Source organism: Marmota monax, unplaced genomic scaffold (assembly GCF_021218885.2).
Source record: "Marmota monax isolate L192 unplaced genomic scaffold, Marmota_monax_Labrador192_F-V1.1 WCK01_AAM20220418_F8-fsc01564, whole genome shotgun sequence".
Classification (NCBI taxonomy): domain Eukaryota; kingdom Metazoa; phylum Chordata; class Mammalia; order Rodentia; family Sciuridae; genus Marmota; species Marmota monax.
Genome location: NW_026692436.1, coordinates 33,468 through 56,912, shown reverse-complemented (window position 1 = coordinate 56,912; position 23,445 = coordinate 33,468). Strand labels below are relative to the sequence as shown.

Genomic DNA, 23,445 nt, shown 5'->3' with positions numbered 1-23,445 from the left:
GGTTTCCCAACTTGTTATCAACCACCATAAACCACTGGCATCCCAGGTATTTCCCTGTCTCATGCTGATTGGTGGCTGCTAGGGGGCTGCTATGGATCCCCACCTAGCCTGACTGAGTCAGGGACACCTGTCACAGCAGATCTCGCCTGTTATTTGTAGATAAACAACTCAGCAGGGTGGGGATGTGCTTAGGAGTGCTCTGTGGGTCTTTCCAAGGACAAAGGTCATGTCTCTTCCTTGGACAGGCTTTGCTCTGAGGTAGAGGCTGGTTTTTCAGAACACTAGAGGAAGTTGGAAGTCTTCCATGAATGCCTTCTGTGACCCCAATAGTAACCTCCTTTTTTGTGCTTCAATTTCCACATGGGTCAAAGGAGCTGGATAAGATAATCTTCAAGGCCCTATCAACTCTGTACAGAATAGTGTTTGTCCCTAAGATTCCCTCGATTTTTTTTCTTGACATAGATTTTTTTCTAGAAGTAACTTTCCCTTCTTCTCCCAGGGAATTATTAGCCACATGTTTCTGAACTTTTCCACACCACCTTCTCTGGACTCGTCTCACTGAATCTTTGCTTTTTTTCTCAGGTCCCTGGTGGCCAGAGCTAGTAAGGTGTTGCCTGCCTGCTCCCTGGGACACACTGATCTTATATTCCCGTGGAACTTTTTCCGTGGAGGGGGAATGAAAAAGGTGCCCCCTCTCTTTGAGCATTGGCTCAGTCCTGGGCCCCAGGCTGGGCTCTTTCATTTGTGTTTCATTAAATTTTGAAAGCATCTCAGAGACACAGAGGAGTCAGTTCAGATGAGGAAACTGGGGCTCAGAAACCATGGCTTGTGCAATCTCCCAGATTAAGAAAAGGTGAAGCTGGGAATCCAACTACATCTGTTTGGCCCGAAAGCTAGATTTTATCTTTTGCATCATGTAACCACCTGGCTTCTTCCTGGAGGAAATTCCTGGCTCAAGGACAGGGGTGGCCAAATATCAGAGAAAGGAGAGCACAGAATGTTGATCTGAAGACACAAATACTCCTCAGGAAAACAGGAAAGGGAAAAAGAGACACTCAAGTCTCAGAAACTGGCAATAATCCACTTGAAGCCAAGGCTCCTGGCATGTGACATCACACCCAGTCTGCTCCCCACCCAGTTTTGTCAATCTGGCTCTTTAGAGAGGATTTTGTACCAAATCCTACAAGAGCCCAAATGGCAGAGTGCAATGTGCCCTCATTTCCATCACAGAGGAGCTGTGGGAATTTGGGTAAGTTCCTCCCATGCTCAGAAACCTGGTTTTATTTTCATGAGTAATGAGTGTGAGACTCTGCACCTATCTCAACAGATTATGGTGGGCAGCAAAACTGAACAGGCTTCTCTGACTCAGATGTAAAAACATATTATCCTCTTTCACTCACAGCACCCACACATCTCAAGTATCATCTGTAGAAATACCTGACAGACATTTTTGAATCTCTACCTGTCACCAACTTTGAACAGTTTTTTAAAGCTTCATGAGTATTTCCATATTTTCTAGTCTGTAATTCTCTCTACAGACCTCTCAGTAGGCAGTGTGGCTCCTGTCCTTGGCTGTAGTTCACAGATTTAGAAACTAAGGCTCACCATTTATGGTTCCCAGCTTGTTGAAGGGTTGACTTGGAGTTGGAGCCCTCTGTCAACATTTCTCTATCTTCTTGTCATTTGGAGAGAGCAGGCGAGTAAGAATATCTCTACAGCCATCTGTGGTCCAGATGTGCCCAAGACCCTCATCAGCCCCATGTCCCTCCACACCAGCCACATGCCTGAGTTCAAAGCCAGCCTCGGGACTGAGCATAAAGGCTAGCCCACAGGTCAGCCCTCCTGAGGCCACCCACGTTCTGAGGGCTGCTGGTCTTCTGTCCTGTTTTTTTTTTCTTTTTGTGTGTGTACTGGGGACTTAACCCAGGGATGCTTCACCCCTAAGCCCCATTCCCAGCCATGTTTTATATTTTATTTAGAGACAGGGTCTTGCTGAGTTGCTCAGGGCCTCATTAAGCTACTGGGGCTGGCCTCCAGCTTTTGAACCTCCTGCCTCAGCCTCCCAAGCTCTTGGGATGAGAGAATGTGCCACCATACCCATCTCTGAGGATGCATGGACACGTGTAAATGTACCATGACCCCAACTTGAGTGGGATTCACCCACAGAGCACTAGCCTATATAGGCATCTTCCTCCACAGCACACTCCCCATGTCCCCTTCAGTCCCACAAGCTGGGCACCATCCCTGGGGACATGACTGCTGGAAAACTGCCTGCAGAACTGGATGATTTTGGAATTTGTTCTTCGTTGTCATAGGATGCTGGCTTATTTCTGTGTTTTCAATGCCATTTTGAAACTGAGGTGGTTCAGACTTCTTTACAAACAGCCAGTCCTGAATTCAACTTTATTAAGGGCAATTAATCCTGGATTCATTATAAATTTGCCCAGAGGAAGTTATTATACTTTCCCCTTTGATTGAAATTTGGGCTTTAAAGATGCTTTCAGGAGTGAAATGGAAATTTCTCTTTTCTCAGAGGGGACCTACCTTGCCAGCAATTGCCATTAACCCTGTGTGCTCCTCAGTGGGTTGTACACCAACCTCAGAGCAGACTTTCAGGCCTCCAGCTGAGCTCCCTGTCACCCCCAGAACTGAACAGATCTGCTAATGTCACACTGAATCAGAGGTGCAGGAAGTCTGATGCAGTGGCAGAATCTCATTCAAGCAGGGCACAGTGGTGATCATCTGTCATCCAGGTGGCTCAGGAGGCTGAGGCAGGAGGATGGCAAGCAAGTTGGAGGCCAGCCTCCACACCTTAGTAAGACAGTGACTCAAAATAAAAACACCAAAGAGAGCGAGGGATACAGCACAATGGTAGAGCATCCCTGGGTTCCCTCCCTAGGACCGCAATCAATGAGAAAAACTGCCACTGAATTTGGTTTACTAATACCAGATTTTTGTGAAAAATTTTGTGTCTATGTTCATGGGGATATTGACCTTGATTTTTTTTTTTTTTTTTTTTCTGCTTGTAGAATCTTTACCAGATGCTGTTACCAGGATGACGCTGGCTTCATGGGAACATATTAGAAAACATTTCTTCCTCTTTATTTATTTATTTATTTGATAAGAGTTTGAGATGCATTTGGTTTCATTCTTTGTTTTGGCACCAGGATTTGAACCCAGGGGCACTTATCCACGAAGCCCCATCCCCAGCCCTTTTTTATATTTTACTGAGAGACAGGGCCTCACTGAGTTGCTTAGGCCCTCGCTTTTGCTGAGGCTGGCCTCTAATTTGTAATCCTCTTGCCTCAGCCTCCCCAGCTGCTGGGATGACAGGAGTGCACCACCTTGCCTGGCTGGTGTTCATTCGTTAAATATATCATAGAATTCAAAATTGAGTCAAGCCATTGGGTCCCGGGCTTTGCTTTTCTTTCTTGGAAATCCCTTGCAGCTAGCTATATATATATTTGGTACTGGAGCTTGAACCCAGGGGTGCTTAACTACTGATCTCCATCTCCAGCCCTTTTAATGTTTTATTTTGAGACTAGGTCTCACTATGTTACTGAGGCTGGCCTCCAACTGGACATCCTCCTGCCTCAGCCTCCTGAGCCCTGTGATTACAAGCATGCGGCAATATGCCCAACTGAGAAAAATAACTTCTGTTTTGCTTTACCCACCATTGTTTTGAATCTCTCCATTAACGCAGTTATACTAACATTCTAACTAATACAATATTAGATCATCACTTGCACAGCTGTGAGTGTTCAGCTGAGGTCGGAGGCTATGATGACACAAGGGCTCCTGGGGAACCCTGGGTGACTTTCTCCTCCTGAGCAGCAGTACAGAAGGAAAGGCAGGCTTGATCCCAGGCTTGGGGGTTCAAAGATAAGATAGGACAGAGGTCAAGGCAGGCAGGGAGCAAAAGAGTTGGGAACCAAGTGACTGAGGGCCTCAGTCTTGGGCTGGAGAGAAGAGAGGTGGAAGGACTTAAGGTGAAACTTGATGGGAGTGAGAAGCTGAGAGACGGGATAGATGGTTTGTCCAGTGCACGGTTCTGGAAGGTAGTTCTCCATAGGATTATTGGTGTATGTTTCATTGCATTGATCTGGCATTTTAGTACTTATTAGTGGATACAAATATAATTGAAGCCAGGCACAAAGGCATATTCCTGTCATCCCGGTGACTTGGGAGGCTGAGGCAGGAGGATTGCAAGCTGGAGGCCAGCCTCAGCAACTTAGTGAGTCCCTAAGAAACTCAGTGAGACCTTGACTGTAAATAAAACATAAAAAAGAGTGGGGATGGGGCTCAGTGGTGAAGTGCCTCTGGGTTCAATCCATAGTATAAAACTAAAGAGCATGGATTCAACAGTGTGTGTGCGTGTGCAGGGGGATATCTTCTAGAACCTTCTTTGAATTCATCAGAAGTCTTATCTAGAAGCTTGTTTGTAGACTGTGTACCATGTTCCAAAATTAAAATTAAAATGGTAAATATGTGTTCTCCACCTTCATAATGTAAAGCAGTATAGGGATACAGGCAAACATTGACTCAATAATGATGTCAATGATTAGAATAAAATAATTAGATTTTAAAGTCAGACGAGAGAGGACAAAGAAATCACATGGGAGTCAGGAGCCCCCACAGCTGGGCTGGATCTCGGGCGTGTCTTCACCCACCTGTGAACTCACTTATCCCTGGAAGTTCTGTATTTCTCTGGATGCATTTTATTCATCTGCAAAATGGTGCAATGCCATTTGCTTCTGATAAATTCTCACTCATTTATTAAGATTCTGAGTAGGTGCCAGGCATGGTGGCGCACACCTCTAATACCAGCGGCTTTGGAGGCTCAGGCAGGAGGATCGCTAGTTGGAGGCCAGCCTCAGCAACTTAGCAAGTCTCTAAGATTCTTAATGAGACCCTGTCTCTAAATAAAATACAAAATGGGCTGGAGCTGGGGCTCAGTGATTTAGAGCCCCTGGTTTTAATCCTTGGTACCAAATAAACACCCAGAATAACGCTCCTCAGGGCCACCCACCCCCTGGGCTCAGCTCCTCAGCCAGGCAGCAAAACTCTTGGCTCCCTCCTGCAATCACACCCTCAGAGCTAGCTGGAAGAACCTGTTGCCAGGGAAGTCAACCCAGAGACACAGCGGGAAGTGTGTGGGCGGAGCTCTACCGGCAGCTGCGATGAGCACATGCCTGAGCCAATGGAGAGTGGCGGTGTTCCAATATCCTCCAATGGGGCACGGACAGAGGCGGGCTCTTGCCAGCCGCCCTTGTAATGGCCCTTGGTAACCCCTGGGCGGGTGCAGGGTACTGGCTCCTGCACTGGTTGGGCTCTGGCTGGCACTTTGAAGATCGAGGAGGTGGAGAGCACCACGAAGATGCCGCGCATCGCCTCGCACAGCCACGGGAAGGGGCTGGGCCTCAAGGAGAGTGCCCTGGTCAAGCAGGCGGCCTCAGGGCTCCTGGGCCAGGAGAATGCATGAGAGGGATGGCGGGCGGGGCTGGGGGGCGTGGGGACCTTCCCGGCATTCGCCCCGACTCAGTGTCACTTTGGTGCCCGGCGTTGACCCCGGGGGCGCTGCCCACAGAACCACACTGTGGCCCCTTTTGTGTTTATTCCGAGACAGGATCTGGCTGAGCTGCTGACGCTGGCCTCCACCTTACAGTCCTCCTGCCTCAGCCTCCAGGTGCCCTGGGATGACAGGCCTGCACCATCGTGCCCTAACCCTAACCATCCTTTTACCAGTAAGTTCTACTTTTGTTAAGTGGCAACTGTACCAAGTCCCTGCAGTTATGGTATTTTTTTTTATTATTATTATTATTATTATTATTATTATTATTATTATTAGCAGAAAAAAATGGCCTATCTATAGGCCACCGAGTTTAGTAATGACAGCTGGAGGTTTGCACTCCACCACCTCTAAGCTGCTGGACCCTAGAGTCATGGCCCATGGTCTCCCTGGAGGCTGAGCAGCTACAGAAACCTGCAATTTATATGAGCTTGTGACTGTGGCCTTGGAGCCTCCTAGTAACAGAAAGGGCCAAAGAAAAGCCTCTGGTTTCTTGTCTATGTCTTTTTTGGAGGGCGGGGGGAGCCCTAAACCCCTGAGCCCCTCCCCAGCCCTATTTTGCATTTTATTTAGAGACAGGGTCTCTCTGAGTTGCTCAGGGCCTCACTTTGTCTGAGGCTTGTTTTGAACTGAGATCCTCCTGCCTCAGCCTCCCGAGTCCCTGGGATCACAGGTGTGGGCCACTGTGCGCAGCAGACTTTCCTCTCTCACCTCCACTGTCTGGGCACCCAGAGCTGTGCCTGGAGGGTGCTGGCTCTCAGGGTTGGTTGGACGAGTCTGTGAATTGTTTGGACCAGGGACTGCATTTTTTCCCCACTGAAACACAGTAATAGTGACCATTTCTCCCCTCTGTGCTGCAGGCATGTGACATCATAGAAGAATTAATCGAAAGCAGGAAAATGGCAGGAAGAGCCTTGCTGTGGGCCGGACCCCTGGGAACTGGAAAGGTGCTTGTGTTCTCGTTGATTTCTGCTGCCCAAGAGGACGATTCTCACGTTGAAGCCAGTTGGAATATGCATCTTAACTAGTCTTTGTTTAGCGACGTGGGTCACATGTGTGTTTAAGAAAGGAATCTGATCTCAACTCATACTTCTAGAATGAAAATCATCCTGGTCAGAGGGAGGGGAAAGTCCTAAGAGGGGTCTGGTCTCTGGGATGGTCCTTGAACTCTTTCAAGTCTCCTTTGCTTGGGAAATGTATCTCTTTTCCTTTTCTTTTCTCTTCTTCTTCTTCTTCTTTTTTTTTTTAACCAGTTATTGAACTTGGGGGGCAATCAACACTGAGTCACTTCCCATGTTTGTATTTTATTTAGAGCCAGGGTCTTGCTAAAGTTGCTGGGGGTATTGCTATGTTGCTGAGGCTGGCCTCCAACTCGTGATCCTCCTGCCTCAGCCTCCTGAGTGGTAGGATTATAGGCATGCACCACCGCGCCCAGCTGAAAATCCATTTCTGTTGGTCCAGGGCCTCGTAAAAAATTGTGACAGGCTGTGGCTGTGGCTCAGTGGTAGAGTGCTCGCCTCGCATGTGCAGGACCCTGGGTTCCATCCTCAGCACCACATAAAAATAAATAAGTGAAATAAAAGTATTGTGTCCAACTGCAACTAAAAAATAAATATTAAAAAATTGAAACAAAGATATTATGTCCATGCACAATTAAAAAAATATTTAAAAATCTTCTGTGGCACATTTTTGGAGGGGGAAAATGATTCAGCCAGTATTTTTTTGAATGCGAAATTTGCCCACCACTATTTTGGCTACGTGCATGATTGACAAGTAACAGAAACACAATTTTTATCTTCAAGGGGCTTCTAGTGTTTTCTGGGCAGAGAAACAGGAAGTCTCCTGATGGCACAAAATGGCTCAGTTGAGTCTGAGCTTCAAACTGCTGACTGATTATAAATGCTGGAATTGGGCAGAGGGTTTGATAATTCCCCCCAATTTGGGCTTTCCAGGGGACAAAAGAGGACACGTGTTGGAGCTTGTTGGGATCTGCAAGGGGATTGGCCAGATCCTCAGGCTTCCCAGAGCTCCTGGTCTGGGCATGGCTTGTTCTCTGGAAGGGCCTCTTGGCACAGGAGAGTAGGAGCCTGCACTCTTGTATGTAAAGAAGTGGGCTCTTACAAGGGGTGGTGGCCCCTGCCTGTCATCTCAGTGACTCTGGAGGATAAGACAGGAGGATCACATGTTGGAGGCCAGCCTCAGCAGTTTCACCAGCCTCTAAGTGACTTAATGTGACCCTGTTCAAAAATAAACAACATAAAGGTCTGGGCTACATCTTGGTGGGTATTGATTGATCAGCTGGGAGGCCTGGGGCAGGCCACTTGACCTTTCAGAAGCAGAAACACAATCATCTGTGAAAAAAGCTTGAATTCTAATTTTGAAGTTGTACATATGGAGTTGCCAGGGTGTGTTTTGTGGTGTCTGATGGTGGATGAAGAAGTCCTGTGTCTGGGGGAAATTTTTTGAGGCTGGAATGCCGTATAGTGTGCACTTACAGGAACATTAGCTTGTCCAAGTCGTCTTCCATTTTTTGGGGGGGCATTACCAAGAATTGAACCCAGGAGCTCTCGACTCCTGAGCCCCATCCTCAGTCCTTTTTACATTTTATTTAGAGACAGGGTCTCACTTAGTTGCTTAGGGCTCCAACTCTTGATCCTCCTGCCTCAGCCTCCCGAGCTGCTGGGATGACAGGCCTGCGCCACAGCACCAGCATGATAGCTGTTTCCTTCAGTGCTGTTTTACTCAGTGTTATTTGGTACTTTTTGTCTTCCAGTGTTGCTCTTAAGAAGTCTGATTTTCAGGGTTGGAACCTTCCTTTCTGGATGTTTTGGAGGTACTTTTGGATAGGGCGCCCTCCCCTGATTTCCCTTTCTTAATGTCCACAGGGCTTTCTGAGACTCACTGTTTGGTGTCATTGGTGTGGACAGTCACCAGCTCTGAACCCCTGAGCTGCGGCCTGTTCCTGTTCTCTGTGTGCTCTTTCTGGAAGTCCAGCTAGGTGAGATTAGCTCTGAAGTGATTTTCAACCTGGGCTGGTTATGCCCTCCAGAAGATCTTTGCTACTATCTGGAGAGTCGTCTCTTGTGGTTTTCAAAACATGATGGGGGGACTCCAGTGTTAGTGGCTAGCAATGCTGCCAAACAACCTGCACTGCAAGGCTGTACCCAAAAAACAGAGAAAAGACTCTCCTATTTTTTTGGGGGGGGGCTTCCAGGGATCAAACTCAGGTGCTTAACCCCTGAGCCCCATCTCCAGCCATTTTTGTATTTATTTTAGAGACAGGGTCTTGCTGAGTTACTCAGGGCCTTGCTAGGTTGCTGAGCCTGGCCTCCAACTAGCCATCCTCCCACCTCAGCCTCCCAAGCTGCTGGGATGACAGGAGTGCACCCCCACACCCAGCTCTCAGTTTCTTAATCCATAAAATACAAGTTAGCAGGCTGGGATTGTGGCTCAGTGGTAGAGGGCTCGCAGAGCATGGACAGGACCCGGGTTTGATCCTCAGCACCACATAAAGATAAAAGCACTGTGTTGTGTCCATCTACACCTAAATCAGTTATATTAGTTCCGTCACCTATATCAGTTCAATATTTATTGCTAAGGGGAGGGGTGCTTAACTTTATAATGGCTTGATTTTTGAGAATTTTTTAAGATTTAAGTTCTTCCCCCAATTTAGGGCTGGAACAAAATTAAACTTGTTTCGAAGAAAAAAAAAATTAAAAATAAATATGAATAATGCAACCCTGTTGAAAAATAAACAACATAAAGGTCTGGGATGTGTCTTGGTGAGTAGTGATTGATCAGCTGGGAGGCCTGATAATATTAAAATATTAAAAAAATATAAGTTAGACTTTCAAGATGACAGGCTATGGAAAGATCAGTGAGATATAAAGAGCTCCATAGGAAAGGGTAGGTATATGTGCCTTTCTTCCATGAGTTTCTTTTTTATAATATAGTTTTTTAGTTGTAGTTGGACAGAATACCTTTGTTTTATTTATTTATTATTGTGTCACATGGAGGAAGAAACCCAGGGCCCTGCACATGCTAGGCGGGTGCTCCACCACTGAGCCCCAGCCCCAGCCCAGCCCCTTCCATGAGCTTTTAATTGGAGAAAGCTGGACAGAAAAGGAGCCATTCTTAACCAAGTATTGTTTCTATTTGAATGGAAGGGTAATGGTCACCCCTTCAGTATTAGGTGGAAGGAGGCAGGGATGCTGTTCAGTGGCTAGTGGGCACTGTCTTTGACACTGGAAACTGAGAATGGGGAGTTGGGGGCTGTGAAAGAACAGGGAAGAGTCAGGCACAGTGGCTCACAACTGTAAACCCAGCAACATGGGAGGCTGAGGCAGGATGATCTCAACGTGGATGCCATTCTCAGCAGCTCAGTGAGACCCTGTGTCTAAATAAGAAAAGCTGGGCCTGGGGCTCAGTGGTGGAACAGCTGCCTGGCACATACAAGGCTCTGGGTTCCATTCCCAGGAACATCAAAATAAAACAGATGAGCACTGCCACCTGTGGCCTCTCCTGGGCCTCATGGTGTTGGAATCGCATCCCTCTGTGTTCATTTTCCCTTTGCTATTAGAACACATGCTTTGGGCTTGCCAACTCAGGTGCCTAAGCATTCGGGCAGCGAGGTAAGCAAAGTGACTTGCTCAAGCCCAAGGATGTGGTGCCCTTTCACTAAAAGAGGGCCACTGTGTCCAGACCTGGTTTCTCAACAGAAACCAAATAGTTGGATTTTAACAGGAAAGTTCCTAGCATTCAAAAAATGGCAAGAGCCATGCACGGTGGAACATGCCTTTAATCCCAGTGGCTGGCTTGGGTTGATGAGGCAGGAGGATAGCGAGTTTGAGGCCAGCCTCAGCAGAAGCGAGGCCCTCAGAAACTCAGGGAGACCCTGTCTCTAAATAAAATACACAATAGGGCTGGGGATGGGGCTCAGGGGTTGAGGGCCCCTGCGTTCAATCCCCCCCCACAAAAGCCAAGTTTAAAGGCACATATAAAACTACGTGGTCCCAATCAAACCATCCTGTGGGCAGCTTGTTGGCTTCTTGTAATCTAAACAGTATTTTAGTTCTCCAGATGAGGCTGTCCAGCATTAGCACTATTGTGTGCTCAAGACCACCCTAGAAAACAGGGAGAAGATCAGAACTAGAACCAACCTCTGCCCCATGGGCTAGTGGATTTTGCCCCACAGTGATCGGTGATCATCCCCCAGGTTGGCATTGAAAAGAAAATCTAAGAGGAGCCTTCCCTGGTCCATCTTTGAAGCAGTAGCTTCAGTTGGCCTTGTTCCAGCAGCTTGGGAGGCTGAGGGACGAGGATCTAATGTTGGAGGCCAGCCTCAGCAACTTAGGCCCTCAGCATCTCAGGAGGCTCTGCTTGGCCTACACACCTAGGGTCTGACCTCATTCTTATTTCAGAGATGAGGGAGGATGAAATGGCACTCAGAGGCCATGGCATTTCCCAGTCCTGGACCCACTTGAGAGCATATGCTTTCTAAAACTTGGTATTTGATGACATGTCTGTTTCACCAGGTTCTCTTTAGCATCTGCCAACCAAAGTTATGTTACTGAGCATCAATTTATAATTGACCACAGGGCACTGTCAGGGGGAGCTTGTGCAGACCAAGCCACCGCTTACAGATTTGGCCTCATGTATTATCCACTATTTCCTGGCCTTTTAACATAAAATGAAGGTCATGTGATAAATCCTTCCTGATTTGTTTGTGTTGTTTTTTTTTCTTTTTTTTTGAACCCAGGGATTGAACCCAGGGGTGCTTAACCACTGAGCCCCATCCCCAACCCTTTTATATTTTATTTAGAGACACATCTCACTGAGTAGCTCAGGGCCTTGCTAAGTGGCTGAGAATGGCCTCCATCTTCCCATCCTCCTGCCTCAGCCTCCTGAGTCTTAGGGATAAAAAGTATGTGACACCATGTTCAGCCTCTTGAATAAATTTTTTATAGATGGCTTTGAATTATGTTTTCAAGACTATAAAATAAAAATCTTTCCTTTCTTGCCTCTGTAGACAGCCCTGGCCCTGGCGATTGCTCAGGAGCTTGGGAGAAAGGTGCCTTTCTGCACCATGGTGGGGAGCAAAGTTTACTCTATGGAGATCAAGAAGACAGAGGTACTGATGGAGAACTTTTGCAGGGCTCTCGGTGAGTGTCACGTTGGAGTGACAGATGGCTGTTGGTTTTCCAGTGCTTTGAAATGTTTCATCTTAAAAATTCTTCTGTGATGTGTTGATTGGAATGCTTGTGTTCTTTTGGTGCTGTTGACAAGACAGGCAAGAGCAGCCAGCCATCCCAGAAGCTTGGGAGGCTGAGGTAGGAGGATCACAAGTTGGAGGCCAGCCTCAGCAACTTAGTGATGCCCTGAGCAACTCAGTGAGACTCTGTCTCTAACTAAAATATAAAAAGGTCTGGGGACAGGGCTCAGTGGTTGAGGGCCCCTGGGTTCCATCCCTGGTACCGAAATAAATAATAAATAAATAAATAGACTAAGAAATCTACTTGGGGAGCTTTTGATTTAATGCTGAAGGAAAGAAAATGCAGTGGGAGGGTGCAGCATTTGGAAGTGGGGAGATATCATGGGACCCTGTTTCACCCCCCACAGCCATCTGATTTTCTGGTGGCTGGCAATGTGTCTTCCTGCGGTGCCTCTCTGAGGGACTGGCTCTGCCTCTTGATCTTCCCAAGCAGGTCAATGTAAGCACTAAACTATGGGTCTCTCTCTCTGTCTCGGGACCATGGCCACTGAGCCACCCCCAGCCCCTCTGTGACACTAATGCTGAACTGAAGAGTTCTAATTCTGAACTGTGTGTCTAGAAGCTAAGCTTTGTGTCACATTGAACTTAGGCTTTTTATTTTTATTTTTTGCTACCAGGATTGAACCCAGGGGCACTTCAACCCTGAGCCCTTCGTCCCCAGCCCTTTTTATATTTTATTTAGAGACAAGGTCTTTCTGAGTTGCCAAGGCTGGCCTCCAACTCTCGATCCTCCTGCCTCAGCCTCCTGAGGTGCTGGGATTATGCATGTGCACAACCACACCTGGGTTTTACATTTAAAATTTTTCTCTCTATTGTTTTTTCCTCATTTCTCCTTCTCTTTTCCCTTTTCATTTCCTATTTTTCAGGGTCTCACTATGTTTCCCAGGCAGTCCTGGAACTCCTGGGTTCAAACCATCCTCTTGCCTCAGTATGCTGAGTAACTATGGCTACAGATGTGTGCTACGGTGCCTGGCTTACTTTTCCTTATTTAAACATGTGCCAGTGATTTTATTTAACTCATTAATTAAACATATGAACCATATTCCAACAGCTCAGGAGGCTGAGGCAGGAGGATAGCAAGTTGGAGGCCAGCCTCAGCAACTTAGCCAGACCCTGAGCAACTCAGTGAGACCTTGTCTCTAAATAAAATATAAAAGGGGCTGGGGCTGGGGGTCAGGGGTTGAGGGCCCCTTAATTCCATTCCTGGTACCAAAAAGAACCCCCCAAAAATGTGACCAGTAAGATATCACAACCTTTCAAATACCTGAATATTAATATTTTTAAGAACTTAAATTTTAAAAACACCATTTTTCTGGGCTGGGGCAGGGGCTCAGTGGTAGAGCACCCACCTAGCATGTGTGGGGCCCTGGGTTCCATCCTCAGCACCACATAAAAATAAAAAATAAAAAAAATAAAGGAATTGTGTCCATCTACAACTTAAAATTTTTGTTAAAAACCCCATTTTTGTGAGACAAAAACCTGATAAAACTGGCCTTCACACAGTTGCTTGTGTTTCAATGGCTCAGCAGGAACTGAAATGCTTTAAAATTTGAACAAGTAGAGGTCACCAGGCACATTTGATGGGAGTCACTCCTGGGGTTGGGGGTGGGAGACACAGCAGGGGCTTTTGATGGCAGCAGGTGAGGAGAAACTTCTAGATCCTGCCACAGAATGAAAGGGCAAGCTGTGGCCTCCCCTCAGACAGGAGCCTTCTGTCCCTGCACCTTTGAATTCCTGTGAAGCTGCAGAGGGAGGGAGAGAGGGTCATCTGTCCCCATCTGTGCCACTCCCTTGACATGATAAAGGTCCCTGTCAGGGACTTAGAAACCTGAGCCAGCAGATGAAACCCGTGTCCTTTGTGCTGTCATGGCCAGAGACAGCGCCCACAGCCCCTCTCCTGGCCACCAACTGGGCCCATGGTCCACTGGGCCTTCCTCTGTCTACTTGTCACCACCAAGAAACTTCTAGACAAATATGAGTGGCTGAGAGATGGGGATGCCTTTCTTCCCCTCCTGGAGAAATTTCATGTCACTGTCCCCTGACAGTGAGTATGGGCAGGCATTCCATTTGGAGGAATTTCCTCTTTGCTGAAGAGAAAAGGTTCTATAAAAAATATCAAAGTAGGCTTAGAAGCCCAGAATTTTCCAAGCTTGACAGAGACTTCTGATACCTTCATGTTGTCTGGGAATTTTTTTTTTTTTTTGTACCAGGGATTGAACCCAGGGGCCCTCGACCCCTGAGCCCCGTCCCCAGCCCTATTTTGCATTTTATTTAGAGACAGAGTCTCTCTGAGTTGCTCAGGGCCTCAGTGTTGTGGAGGCTGGCCTCTAACCCATGATCCTCCAGCCTCAGCCTCAGAGCTACTTGGACTCGAGGTGTGTGTAGCTGCTCTGGGCTTTGTTTGGGAAGTTTGTCTTGGGGTTCAGCAGCTGGGAATTTGGTTCATCAAACACAGAATGTGGCTTCTCTTTTGGGTGTTTTCCAAAAGGCCCATTTATAGGCTCTCAGGTGGATCACAGGCAGAGGAGAGCTGGCCCTTAGCTTCCAGTCTTGAGTGTCCTTGTCCTGGTTGGGTTTCTGGAGAAGAGAAGGCAAGGGATGGTGTGATAAGATAATGCCCCCCCCCCTTGAACAGTGGGAAGTGGCCTGAATGTCTGATCCTGTGGCCATGTGTCTCTGCCTTTGGGACATTTCTATATCAGCTCACAGAGAGCCTGATGGCCACCTGCCAGCAGAAGTCCTCTGTGGCCTTCCCATTTGTCAGGAGAGCAGCGAGCCTCATCTCTTCTTCTTCTTCTTTTTTTTTTTTTTTTGAGGAGGGGAACCAGGGATTGAACCCGGGGAACCTAACCACAGAGCCACCTCCCAGCCCTGTTTTGAATTTATTTGGAGACAGGGTTTCACTGAGTTGATCAGGGTCTCACTGGGTTGCTGAGGCTGGCCTCCAGCTCACCATCCTCCTGCCTCAGCCTCCCGAGCTGGGATGACAGGTGTGGGCCACCGCTCCCTGTAGTGTTGCTCTCCACCCATGATGGTGGCTCCGTGTTGTACTGTAAGGTGACTTGTCAGTTCTTGTGCTGTGGCAGGTTGAGGTAAGAAGGTTGTTGGTGGGGAGGGGATGGATGTGAAGAGAAGGATGGTCCTGCTTCTCACCATGTCCCCATCGGCCATCCGTCCCAGGGCTGTGGATAAAAGAGGCCAAGGAGGTCTATGAGGGGAAGGTGACCGAGCTGACATCATGTGAGACCGAGAACCCCATGGGTGGCTACAGCAAGACCATCAGCCACGTGATCATAGGGCTCAAGACAGCCAAGGGCACCAAACAGCTCAAGGGGAGTTCATCCTGAGCCCTGTCCTCAGCACTGTGGCACCAGGCAGGTGGTGTGACCTCTGTGTCCCTCTTTCCTTGGTCTCTGCACTGTTGATGCCATATGGGACACTCAGGATAACACAGTGTAGTATAAAGGGACACCTCGTAGAGGGCTTGGACATAGGTCCCTTCATAAGGTAGTTCTTTCTTTTCTCATTGCTCCTGGGAGTTGTGTGGTTAAGTCAACAAATTGCTTCTGCCATCTCATCCCCCGCATTATGACCATTGGCCAGCCAGGCACAGTGGAGCATGCCTGTCATCCCAGCCGCTCAGGAGGCTGAGGCAGGAGGATCACAAGGTGGAGGCCAGCCTCATCAACTTAGTCAAGGCCCTGAGCAGCTCAGGGAGAGCCTGTCTCTAAATAAAAAATGGGGATGGGGATGGGGATGGGGCTCAGGTGTAAGTCACCCCTGGTTTCAATTCCTAATACTGCCCCCTCACCTCCCCAAAAAGTCGAAGTGGACATAATTTTGTTTTCTTTTTTCTTTCTTTTTCATAATGTTTTTACTCATCCACTGTTGTTATGATTGACTCACACTAGCTCTGTACCTGTCCCCTGCTGCATACCCAGGTCCCCTGCTGCGGGCTTGGGGAGGTATTTTACCTGTGGCTCCTCACAGCTGTGTGCCATGTGCGCAGGTGCCATAAATTTCATTTCCCCTGTTTTCCAGATCAAGGTCTCAGGCTCAGAAAGAGGCTCCACAGTCATCCTGCGTCCAGTGCTGGCTGAATGGCAGGGTGACTGTGAGTCCTCTGGTGCTGGGTGACCCCTGAGAGTCCTCTGAGCTCTCTGAGACTCAGATTCTCTTCTCTAGACCACTCTCCATCCACCATAGAATCTTTCCATCTTTCCCCCTTTTATAATTTGATGGTTCTTTGATTCTCTGAGGTGGTTTCTCGGTCACTGCTTTATGGAGATCATGAAAATGTCACTTCTTCCAAGGGCTATTTTTCTGTTTCCTAATGGGGCCTTCATCTCAGGAGCTTGGCTCTGCAAACCTCTCTCTCTCTCTCTCTCTCTCTCTCTCTCTCTCTCTCTCTCTCTCTCTTTAATCCCTCACCACATCCTGTCCACCCTGGATTAATGAGGTTCTGAGAAGGTGGCCCCTTCTCAGGAATGACACCTTGAGCCAGTTCATCTGGAAAATCAACCGTATAAAAGTGCCTGAGAGGAAAAGAGAAAAATTGTCCTCTTCCCTGTAGGAGAGAGGACACAGGAACACAGTGAAAATTTGAGCCATCCATCACTCTGCTTCGACCAGCTTCTCAAAGAAATGAGCCTAACAGAGAAGAGGAAAATTGTCTTCCAAAACAAAGGTGGTACCCACCTCTGATCCCAGCAGCTTGGGAGGCTGAGGCAGGAGGATCGCGAGTTCAAAGCCAGCCTCAGCCAAAGTGAAGCCCTAAGCAACTCAGGGAGACCCTGACTCTAAATAAAATGCCAAACAGGGCTGGGGATGGGGCTTGGTGGTGGAGGGCCCCTGAGTCCAATCCCTGGTACCCCCAGCCCCCCCAAACCCATGTCCTTCTGGGCAGTTTTTCCACATGGATGAGATACTGGGACAGAAGGACCTCAGGTGCGTTGTGTGGAGTTGTGAAGTGTCTGAGTTTGAAGGAGGCTTATGAATTTTTTGCCTAGGGACTCCCCAATCCTGCTCCTGTTTGCACAGTGCCCCAATGAGGCCAAGGAGGCCAGGTCCTGGTGAGCTTCTGGCAGCTCTGTTGGGGTGCAGTTGTGAACATGATCCACCCATTTTAAGTTTGTGTAGCACACAGGATTTTGATGCATGACATTGTTTACACTCCCCATCTTAATTCTAGAATATTGTCATGACCTTCCAAGGGACCTAGTTCCCATGAATGGCCACCTGCTGTCCTCTCCCCTTGGCCTTTGGCCACCACATACTGACTTTGTTTCTGGATTGGCCTTTTGGGGGCCCCCTCCTGCCGAGGGAGCCCTACACTGGGTGTTAGTCCGTGTTGTGTCCCCTGCTGCCCCCCTTTGACTATAGACTCTGTCTGGGACAGAGCTCAGGTGTGTTTCCACAGGGTGGCCATCTGTAGCAGCTGCTCTGGAAGCTCAGCCTCAGGACCTGTCTGCCATCTGGGTCCTGTAGAGGCTGCTGTCCTTGCCCAGTGCACACCCCTAGGGAAGAGCAAGGCCCCGTTTAGCACCATCACCCCAAGATGTGTGTGCACAGCCCAAGTATGGAAGATGCTAGAATTTGCTTTCTTCTGGTCCTGGGATTCAAACTGAGAGTTGTGGCCATAGTGAACCAGTGCTCTGCCACTGAGCTGTGCCCCAGCCCCAGGGACTAGCTATGTGGTCTACACTGGCCTCCACCTTGGTGATCCTCCTTCCTCAGCCTCCTGACCCAGACAGTTTGGGGGGATTCCAACTTATATTTCCCTTCTGAGCTGGACTCCTCTGCGGGTGCTTCTGGGTGCTGTCACATAGAGGAGGAGACCAAGGCCCAGAGAGCTGGAATCACGGGCCACATCAAATGCAGCCTCAGGTGGCTAAGCAGGAAGCTCTGGTGTCCCTAACCCAAGGACTGGAGCTGCAGTGGTGATCCTGGGGGATGCTGTTGGGCGTGGCCATGGACACATGTACCCTCTAAGAGCAGCCGGGTCCCTGTGAGAATGCTCCTACCACTTTGCAACCCCTGAAGGCAAGGCAAGGAAGAGTAATGGTGATGTTCTCTTGTCTCCTACAGGCAGACATGGTCACCCTCAGGTTCACCTCCTGGTGTGCTAAGCCCCCAGTCTAGGCTCTTGTGCCCTGCCACAAACCTTCATACCCATCCACTCCTGGGGTGGCTGGCAACTCAGGTGTCTGTCTGTCTGTCTGTCTCTCTATTATGTTTAGTCCTGTGAACTGAACCTGTAGTGCTTAAGCAGGGAGCCAGAAGCCTGCCCTTTTTATTTTGATTTGTATTGTTTTGAGAGAGAGTCTCCCATTGCTAAGTTGCTGAGGCGGGCCTCCAACTTGGCGATCCTCCTGCCTCAGCCTCCGAGTCCCTGGGATGACAGGTGTGCACCGCTGTGCCTGGCCTCTCAGGTCTCTTACGGAAAGGTGCCTTCCCTCGGGGTCAGGAGGAACTGGAACATGCATCATGGTTGTCTGAGTCCCCTTATGTCTGGTTTGGTTTGGTATTAGCTGAACTCCAGCATTTTTGAAAGTCTGCAGAAGAAGCGAGTTGAGGCCAGGGACGTCATCTACATGGAGGCCAACAGCAGGGCTGTGAAGGTATGCTCCCCGGGGACAGTGCCATGCCTGATGGTCTGCAGAGGGAGACCTGGGTGACTAGGGTGTCACTTTGTTCATTGGTGGTGGGTGGGGGAAGGTCAGCAGCTGTCCCTTTACCTAAGTCACCTTGGCTTTTCTCTGTCTTCCTCTCCTGGTGACTTCAGCAGGCAGAGTGCTCAAGACCCAAACCCTGTGGGGGACAGGGACCAGACAGCCTTTGTCCCTTCCCGCTGCACCAGGCAGCATCTTCCATCTTCCTTTATCTCCCTGGTGTCCCTCCCTGAGTCCTGAACCTGGGGACTGCACCAGGTGGCTCGTCCTCTATCTGCTGCTGCGTCCCATGGTGGCTGCACCTCCCTGGTGCATGGATGAGCCTAAGGCCTCGTGTCACCCATAAATCACCACCTAGAGAAGCCCAGGACCCCAGCTCCAGTGAGTCCCCTGGATGCTCCTTTATCAGGAGTGAAATGAAAGGGGAGAGAATCTTCCAGAAAGTCTCAGGTGTTGCCCGGGCAGGTCTGGGAGCCAAAGCGGGGCCCCCGGCTGCGGGGCACAGGCGGAGGTTGACATTGGGGGCCCTCGGTGGGCAGCAGAGACCTTGCTGTCACTGAGCTCTGTGTGGTCCCGGTGCCCCATGGCTCTGCTGGCAAAGGCTGAGGCCACGGAGTTCGCCCTGGAGGCCGATGAGGACATGCCCTGCCCAAGGGCGACATGCACAAGAAGAAGGAGGTCATCCAGGATGGGATATTGCATGACCTGGATGTGGCCAACACCAGGCCCCAGGGACAGGCTCTGCTGGGCCAGCACATGCCCAAGGCCCTGGGAACCAGTTGTCAGGGCCATGCTGTCCTCCTGGAAGCCCTCTGAGAGGCTCAGCAATGAGCACGACATGAGCTTCGGCCCCTTTGTCCCAATGTCCAGATGCTGTCACCGCTGATCTCTGGGCGTTGTCTGCCCCTGGCCGCCTGCCAGCCTGCTGGGGGCTGCTCTCCACCCTGGGCTGGGGCTTACTGGCGGGAGCCTTCACAGGGCTTCAGACAGCCTCACGGAGGCTCTGGCCTCTACAGAGCAAGAGCTCCAAATCCTCCAGCTCCCAGCTGGCGCTGCTCTGGGCCCCACTGGACAGAGAGTCAGGTTTGCTCTTCATCCTGAAGGGGCCTCCTCCTCCCCACCAGGAACGGGCTTTCTGCTGGGAATCTGGTTTTGCTTTTAGTCCCTTGCAGCTTTTCCCAGGAGAGGCCAGAGACTCTTGAGATTGGAGTTTCTTCCTTCTTGGCCGGAGGTTTTTTGTTTTGTTTTGTTTTGTTTTGTACTGAAGCTTAAACCCCAGGGTGCTTACACATGGAGCCCCATCCACAGCCCTTTTTATATTTTATTTAGAGACAGGGTCTTGCTGAGTTGCTCAGGACCTCACTAAGTTTCTGAGGCTGGCCTCCAAACTGCGGTCCTCCTATCTCAGCCTCCCAAATTGCCAGGATTTTTAAAGACACATGCCACCACACATGACTCTGCTTGATTCTTGCAGGTCAGGGGAAACCTCAAGGGGATCCCTCTGAGTTCAGAAGCCCCTCATCCTTCCCAGGGGAGTGTGCTGGGCCTGTCCACCTCAGGCCTCCAAGTTGAGTGACATCAGGGACCCACAGGAGGAAGGAGGATGAGCTTTGGTAGCTGCCTTAGAAAGTCCTCTCTGCTACAGGGGGACAAGATGTCCTGTCCATGATGGGCCAGTTGATGAAGCCAAAGAAGACAGAGATCACAGGTAGGACACATGGCAAATCCAAAGCCTGGAGCCAAGTTGAAGCCCTCCTCTGACAAGCTCCCGGCTCTGAGTGCCTCCCACTGCATGGCTCTGGGTCTTCACTCCCTTTAGAAGCCATGGCCACACAGTGTGCTCTAGCCCCACTGAGGTCAGCATCTGCTTCTCTTGAGGTCCCAGAAAGGTGCCGAATTTGACACCAGGCAGTGGGTCTCCCTTGCTCCTTTATGGACTTATTTATTTATTTATTTATTTTTTGATGCCAGTGATTGAACTCGGGGCCCTCGACCACTGAGCCCCGTCCCAGCACTTTTATATTTTATTTAGAGACAGGGCCTGGCTGAGTTGCTTAGGCCCTTTCTAGGTTGCTGAGGCTGGCCTCCAACTTGTGATCCTCCTGCCTCAGCCTCTCTGGCTGCTGGAATGACAGGCATGTGCCATCGTGACTGGCTCTTCCCTAATTTTATGTCCTTCTCGGGCCCATTACCACTTTACTCCCTGAAAATGTAAGTTCAACATGAATCCACTGTTGCCTTGAGGCATTGCAGCAGCCTAAGCTCCTCCATGAGTGGCCAAGAGCAGGTCTGTCACTGAACTCGGTTTTGACAGCCCCCCATCATGGCTCTGGGCGAGGACAGGCCTCAGATCCCGGTTCTTTGGGAACAGCTCCATCCTGATGACAGGGGGCGCTGGTTTGGAAGGTGAGGGCTGAGACCTGAGGTGGGCCTGCTGTTCTGTAAGGGCTGATGTTTCTGGGGCCAAGGCTGGGCCTGCTCTCACCCTCCTTGCTCAGGTTTCCTGGGGAGAGGATTCTAACTGCACTTGATGGAAAGCTCATTAACCTAAGCATTGTCATGCACGGCCCCCAAAAGAGCTCCTTGACTGAGTGCAGCAGAGGGGAATTCACATTTGAAAACACATCTCCCTGGAGCTCCCAAATGAGGTGTCTTGGCATCAGGGTCAGGGCTTGATGGGGCAGCTCCTGGTCATTGTGCCCCACACAGCTCCACAAAAGGCGTTTTGTGGCATTTGGGGGCGATCATGCCTGTTTTATTTTTTTTAGATGAGGGTACAGGGATTCAACTCATGGACTCTTGACCCTGAGTCCCATCCCCAGCCCTATTCTGTATTTTATTCAGAGACAGGGTCTCAACTGAGTTGCTCAGGGCCTTACTAAGTTGCTGAGGCTGGCCTCCAATTTGTGATCCTCCTGCCTCAACCTCCCAGGCTGCTGGGGTTATAGGCGTGTGCCACCACAGCTGGCATGATTCTTGTTTTCAAATGATGACACCAAACCTGGAGTGGGTCCAGTACCCAGCCTTGGGTCAGAGAGCCAGTAGGAGAACCAGGCTGCAGGGTTGGGTCTTGATTGAATTTAGGTGTGGAGAAGAGAGCAGGTGACATTTCCCCCACTGGCTGGGACCCTGTCCAAGGCGAGGTCAACAAGGTGGTGAACAAGTACATCGACCAGGGCGTGGCTGAGAGGGTCCCCAGCATGCTGTTTGTGGACGAGGTGCACATGCTGGACATCAAGGGCTTCACCTCCCTGCACTGAGCTCTGGAATCTTCCATTGCCCCCATCGTGATTTTTGCCTCCAATCGAGGCCACTGTGTTATCAGGTAGGTGCTGCCAGCTGTCCCTGCTGCCCGGGTCTGTCCCCTCCCATGATGTCACAAGTCAGGATGGGATGAAGGGAGTGCATGTTGCCCCTGGGAGGAGACAGCAGGGGGACTGAAGGCCGCAGCTGCCATGTCCCTGATGGGCAGGGTCTCCACGGGCCTCTGAGGCTCGACATTCCCGTGGGGAGCAAAGGCCTGAGGAGGTGGGGCCGCTCTGGTGACCTGAGTGTCAGTTCCCTCACACTGGCTCCCAGAGGCCAGCAGAGCCCGTTTCATCTTCAATGAGGACACTGAATGACATTGCACCTTGTCCCTTGGCATAGGTGGGAACACAGGTTTGTCTCTGAATTGGTTCTTCTTAGCTCCCCATGACAGCAGCATGCATCCTGCCATGTCACCTACACGGGGTGTGATTTTCATTCCTGTGACTGGCCCTACTGTGGGGTGTCCCTGGTTGTGTTCTTATGTGAACATGGGAAAGTGATGTCCATTTATTTTCCTGCATCCCCCAGTCCCTCCCCTCCCTTCCCTTTGTCTCATCCAATGAAATTCTATTCTCTTCTCCCCTATTGTGAGTCAGCATCTGCATGTCAGAGAGGACACTCAGCCTTTGGTTTTTGGAATTGGCTTACTTAAGCAGCACAGTCCCCTCCAGCTCCATCCATTGACCTTCAAATGCCATCATTTCATTCTTCTTTATGGCTGAGTAATATTCCACTGTGTATAGGGACCACAGTTTCTTTATCCGTCCATCTGCTGTGGGGCACCTAGGCTGGTTCTGTAGCTTGTCTACTGTGAGTTGAGCTGCTCTAAACACTGAGGAGAACGCAGGTCTCTCCAGGAACAAAACCAGTAAGGACAGTAAGACCTTCCTGGAGACACAGTGGGGCCTCTGGCCCCTGCCTGGCCTCAGCCTGCCTTTGAGTATAGCTACTCCAGGCTGTGGGGACAGGGGGTCTTGTGCAGAATGGCTCGGACACATCTTTAGCACAGTGGCTCTGCTATCTGTGCCACAGCTGGGGGATATTCCTCCCTGGGCCCCTGCGCTGGAGGCCTCCCGCCTCCCCTCATGCCCAGCGGCTTCAGTGGGCATGTCGCACCCTCGGGGTTTTCTGTCTTCCTGGTTCAACAGGAGCTGGGCCTGGGCCTTCTCAGGAAATGTGGCAGGAGGGCCTCTTCCACCCCAGCAGCCGAGGGCTATGGGGACGAGTCCCCGAGAATGCATGCTGGGGCAGGAATTAGAAAAGAACCCTGTGGTCCAAGTGTCTCAGGACGGCTAGAGCCAGAAGTGACCCCCCCATTTGCCCAGACTGGCTGCTGAGTGACAGACAGTGGGAAATTCAGTTGCTCTCAATGGAGAAGCCCCATCTCAGGAGCTAGGGGACCACAGCACCAGGCCACCCACGGTTCCCTGCCACTGGGTGCTCCCTTGCCCTTGGGATCTGAGCGAATGACCCAGGTTCATGGGCAGCATTGTGTGGTCCCCCCAAGTCCCCTGACGTGACTGAACAAGATCAGGGCGAAAGTACCTCCTGCAGCTTGGGGGCAGCTGGTGTCAGTCTGGCCAGCTGCTGGGGGAGCTCAGGGCACCCTGAGTAGCATTGGGGGC

The 23,445-nt window shown here is 50.0% G+C and overlaps 1 pseudogene; it reads left to right on the top strand.

Moving 5' to 3' along the window:
• The first annotated feature begins 5,350 nt into the window (after positions 1–5,350).
• Positions 5,351–21,840, top strand: LOC124091843 (ruvB-like 1; annotated as a pseudogene).
• The last annotated feature ends 1,605 nt before the right edge of the window (positions 21,841–23,445 follow it).